Genomic DNA, 6000 nt, shown 5'->3' with positions numbered 1-6000 from the left:
ATGATGTGTTGTATGGTGACTAACAAAGCATAATAAAATTAAATAAATAAATAAATAAATAAAAGTTTTATCACTTTGCCTTTTACATTTTGGTCTATAATTCACCTAGAATTGTTATTTTGTGAATGAAATAAGGAGGAAATCAAGTTTCCCTTGCTGACGAATATATATGCATTTGCTCTAGCAGAATTTGTTGGAAAGAACAACCTTTTTTCCCACTGCATTGCTGCAACACACTTTTTGTAAATCTGGTGGCTGTAATATCACCTTTGGACGTAGGCCAGTGGACCTCTGCCCAGAGCCACATGCCTTAGGGGCTCTACCCTTTGGAGTGCCTTCCTCTGACCTTCCTTAGGTCCTGGGGTTGGCAGTGCTGTCCAGGTGCCCTGAGCCCAGAATGGAGACCTGCATGAGCCCGGTCCCAGTTTTCCATTTTGAGGTAGGGGATTCTCTATCTCTACATAGGGAGTCAATCATATGCCCTCTAAGATCATTCATACTCACCTACAGGTATCATCCAGGGGTTCCATGGATGGTTCCATGGATGGGTCCTGGTTCCAGAAGGGGGACTAGGTGAGGGTTTAACTCCTGCTAGCTGGAATGATATTTCGTTCACAGAGTTGTGTAAGACTGGACCCCTGGAATGGTACTAATGTGCTGATATGGGGTGACACAGGACAAGTTCAGGGCTCTGGGCTGTTAATGGTCTACCACTGAACCTTGGTCTTGAGCTAAATGTGTGGGTATTTGTGTTGGCTCTCATTCTTCTGTGATCTGACTGTGGTGCTGTGTTTGGTCTATAGCTCCCAGGGGGGCAGAGAAGGTAGTGGCAGGCGTTTCTACCCTGTCTGGCCCCAGGCAGTGGCCCAGGTGTGGTTTCACCCCTTTCCATCCTTCATGACACATGTCAATTAGTCCCAGGGGTTGGCCTCAACTATTTCCTCTGGAGATTTCAAGACTATTGCTCCTCATTGTGAACTGACCCTTCAATTGGCATAAGGTTCTTTCTTGCTTCTAATTAATGTGACAACATCAGACTCTCACGGGTTGGCCTTAAAGCACCTGGACGAGAGACAGACATTCTTGCATGAATGAGAGTACTCTTCTTGTTCTGCGCATGGGATTCTCATCCCACTGATGACAGGATGTAAAAGGCAGGGGTACAGTCAACAGTAAAAGTGATTGCATCCTGGAATGCATTATCTTGACTTCCATCACCTTAGTCAAAGTCCAGCAGCCTTTTAACCAGTCTTTCTCTGTCTACTCCTGACCACCATCCACTCTTCTGGCCTCAGACCATCCTCTCTTGGTGTTAGAGTGGTTAGTTACAAACATGAATTATGTAATGTTACCACCAGCCCTTCTTAAAATTCTTCAGTGACTTCCTATTGCACTTCAAATAAAATCCAAGATCTGTAACTTGGCCTTTAGGTCCTATAATACATGATCCATGCCTACCTCACCAACCTCACTTCATGCCACTCCCCACCCAACCCTGTGTGCTCATTGCATGGACTTTATGTCAGTGCCTTGAATATACCAAGCTCTTTTCAGCCTCAGGATCTTTGCACATAGTTTCTCTCTGTCTGGAATGCTCTTCTCCCACTAGCATTTATGCAGAGCTCCTTCTCATCTTTTGGAAATGATTCTGAATTCTTATGGTCACTTTCTAAGAAAGATCTTTTTCAATCATCTAATCTGAGATTCCTCCACTCCATTGCTTTAATTCTTATCACAACTGCATGCTTGTTTCTCTTAATAGTAATCATGGTGATTTGTTAAGTATTCGTTGATTTACTTATTTATTGTCTGTTTCCTTCAACTCCTTCAAGCCCTAACTCCTCGAGGGACCATGTTTCTCTTATTCACTGCTGTGTCCCCTGTACCAGGCACATGGTGTTTGGCCAACATTTGCTGAGGGGATGATGAAGGCCTCATAGGTGGTATGTTATACAGACAGATGATAATACAAGGTGTGGAAAGGTAAAAGCAAACTGATTTAGCTGTCTTGCATCTAGAATAAAATGCCAAGTTTACAAATGAGTTCAAAAACAGTTTTAATGAATTAACCTAGTCCAATACAATAGGCATTTAAAAAATATTTGCTGAAGTGAAACAATTCAGCATGATTAAGAGAAAAAGGCCCTAAAAATTAAGGACTTCTATTTCTTATTTACAGCAGTTTAAAAAAACTTTTGTCATAATTTATGGCCCTAAAAGACTCAATATAAGAAATTTTGGAAATGCATAAAGTAACAAAATTTTTTATTTTTATTTTTTTAAATTTAAATTCAAGTTAGTTAACATATAGTGTAGTATTGGTTTCAGGAGTAGATTCTAATGATTCATCACTTACATATAACATCTAGTGCTATTCCCAACAAGTGCCCTCCTTAATGCCCATCACCCATTTAGCCCACCCCCCCACTCATCTCCCTTCCAGCAACCCTCAGTTTGTTTTCTATGGTTAAGAGACTCTTACAGTTTGCTTCCCTCTCTTTTTTTATCTTTTACTTTTCCTTCCATTCTTCTATGTTCATCTGTTTTGTTTCTTAAATTCCACATATGAGTAAAATCATATAGTATTTGTCTTTCTCTGACTGACTTATTTCATTTAGTATAATACAGTCTACTTCCATCCACATTGTTGCAAATGGCAAGATTTCATTCTTTTTGGTGGCTGAGTAATATTCCATTGTGTATATATACCACATCTTCTTTATCCAGTCATCAGTCAGTGGACATTTGGGCTCTTTCTATAATTTGACTATTGTTGATAATGCATCTCTAAACATTGCGGTGGATGTGCCCCTTTGAATCACTATTTTTGTATCCTTTGGAGAAATACCTAGTAGTTCAGATGCTGGATTGTAGGCTAGTTCTATTTTTAACTTTTTGAGGAAACTCCATACTGTTTTCCAGAGTGGCTGCACCAGTTTGCACTCCACCAACAGTGCAAAAGGGTTCACCTTTGTCCACCTCCTTGCCAACATCTGTTGTTTCCTGAGTGGTAATAAAATGTTTTAAATTAAATATAATATCACCACCCAGCTATAATAATGGCTAACATTTTGGTGTATTTTTATTCTACACTATTATTGAATATATAATATATGGTTGATAAATATAATCACATATACAACGTTTTGTTGTATTCTTTTAATCTTTCATATGTACAATGTATAAAATGAATAAATATAAGTACATTTAAGTGTTATAAATAATATTATTATAAAATTAAGGTTATATTTTATGTAAGGCTTCATAATATACTTTTTCCAGTTCACATTATATTCTTAACATTTTCTCAAGCCACTAAATGATTTTTAAAATACATTTCTTAAAAATAATAAATTAAAAAATTTCTGCATAGTATTCTATCATAGTAATGTATCATAAATTATTTAACTAATGTTTTTTCTGGGTTATGTAGATTTATCCAATTTTTTAATGTTATATATATTGCAACAATAAAAATTCATGTATATAAATCTTTATACACATCTCTGATTAGTTCTTTTGGATAAATTCCTAGAAGTGAAATGACTAGACCCAAGGGTATGAATTTTTCAAATTTGGATATACATTGCCAAATTGTCTCTCAGATGTGGTTGGGTACATTCCCACCAGCAAACTACGAGATTGTTCATTCTCACCTCACAATATTGAGTATTAAATTTTGCCAATTTGGTGGGGAAAATGTTTTAATTTACATTTCTTTGATTATAAGTAAAATTTAAATATGTATTTTAATATGTTTATTTGGATTTTGATATTTCTTCCTTTGTTAGTTATTTGCCTATATCCTTTGCCAACTTTTCTATTTGGATGTACATCTTCTTTTATATTTTATATCTTAAGGATATAATATGTTAGTCACATATGTTTCAAATACTTATTTGCAGTTTATTCTCTGCTTTTTTGTCAGTGTTGATTTATTTAACATATAAATTAAAACTATCATAAAGTCAAATATTTTTTATTTTTTGGTTCTTTTTCATTTATGTTTAGGAAAACCTTTTCAACTCTAATATCAAATAAGAAAATCATCTATGCATTTTCTACTTCTTTCAAGATTTCTTTTTTTTAAATTTAATATTATAATTCAGCTGAATATGTGTGACAGGGTGAAAATAGGGATATAATCTTGTTTTCGTATTGTTTTCCCACAAACATTTAACCAGTTGTCACAGATTCATTTTCACATACTAATGTCACCCCCTTTGCATGAATTTGGAAGGTTTTGTTATTTTTTAATCAAGTTCTAAGATTTATAAATACTAGGATCTATTTCAAAGCTTTCACGACTTACCAGTTTTTTGTTTTTTAAGATTTTATTTATTCATTTGTCAGAGAGAGAGCATAAGCAGGGAGAGCAGCAGGCAGAAGGAGAAGCAGACTCTTGGCTGAGCAAGGATCCCGATGCGGGGCTCCATCCCAGGACCCTGGGATCATGACCTGAGCCAAAGGCAGCCGCTTAACTGACTGAACTACCCAGGCATCCCTCAACTCACCAGTTTTTGCCCAGTGTGACACTCTTCAAATTATTATATCTTTATAATGGAGTTCATTATGTTGGGGTGTAAATCCTTCCTATTTATTTATTTAAAGATTTTATTTATTTATTTATTTATTTATTTATTTATTTATTTATCAGAAGAGAGAGCACAAGCAGAGGGAGAAGCAGGCTCCCCGCTGAGCAGGGAGCCCCATGCGGGACTTGATCCCAGGACCCTGGGATCATGACCCCTGCCAAAGGCAGATGTTTAACTAACTAAGCCACCCAGGTGTCCCCTTCCTATTTATTTTTGAAAATTTCCTGACTTATCAATAATTTGATTAAGGTGTAAATCAAATTGGTTCTCTGTGTCTTGTTTTACTCTACTTAGAAAATAGTGTGTAGGTGGTATATACTTTATTTGGCAACAGTATTAATGTTAATTCTTTTGTACCACTAATTGCTTCTTCCTAGACCTAATTAACCATTAGAAAAATTAACCAACTTTGGGCAAGGTATTTAAACTTTCTTGGCCTCAATATCTTCATCTTAAAAAAAAAAAGAAAGAAAAGAAATCTCTATTGACTTCCAGTTTTAAAATACCTGAGTAATGTTTCTTCTCACAAATTACTCAAAACCATCAAAGAATAAAAAACAATTTCAAATTCAGTCTCTAACAAAACCATAAAAACATCTGAGGTCTAAACAGGGAAGACCCTTAAAAGGACAAATATCAAATAAGGATGTGGAAGAATGAAGACAGGATAGAAGTAGATAAATTTCTTATTTTAAAAAGTTAGCAACCCTTTTTTAAGAAATGCACCCTGAGGTGTAAATCACAATTTTTTTCTCCCCATCAATAGATGTGGTCTGTGCCAACTGGTGAAAGGCCCTTTCCTGGACCTGGCTTGGGTCCCAAGAGAAGCAGAAGCAGAAGAGGCAAGACTGAACAAGGAATCACACTGACAAACCAGGTTTGCAGGAAGTAGTCTGTCAAAAAAGCAGGTAGAAGGAAAGGGACTACCTTTTGAGCTGTCTTCCAGTGCCAAATTTCGTTGGTTTGCAAGAAATAAAGGCTGAAAGAACTCTTGAGACACTCTCAGCTATGTGTCATAATAACTGCTGATCTGGAACATGGGCCTCTACCTAAGCCACGTGAAGGTCCTACAAATAGTTGGTCTAGGAAGAACTATGTTCATTACCAGATGAGCAACGAAAATGGTAAGATTTCATTATTTAAAAACTGAAGAAAAAAATGATAAATTGAAGAAATTCCTATGGTAAGCGCTGTGAGTTGTGTAAGACTGATGAATCACAGATCTGCACCTCTGAAACAAATAATACATTACATGTTTTAAAAAAAAGGAGAGAAGATAGTAGGAAGGGAAAAATGAAGGGGGGATATCGGAGGGGGAGATGAACCCTGAGAGACTATGGACTCTGAGAAACAAACTGAGGGTTCTAGAGGGGAGGGGGGTGGGGGGGTGGGTTAGCCTGGTGAT

Source organism: Mirounga leonina, unplaced genomic scaffold (genome assembly GCF_011800145.1).
Source record: "Mirounga leonina isolate KUSES-001 unplaced genomic scaffold, KU_Mleo_1.0 Mir_93, whole genome shotgun sequence".
NCBI lineage: Eukaryota > Metazoa > Chordata > Mammalia > Carnivora > Phocidae > Mirounga > Mirounga leonina.
This window is presented reverse-complemented; position numbering follows the sequence as displayed.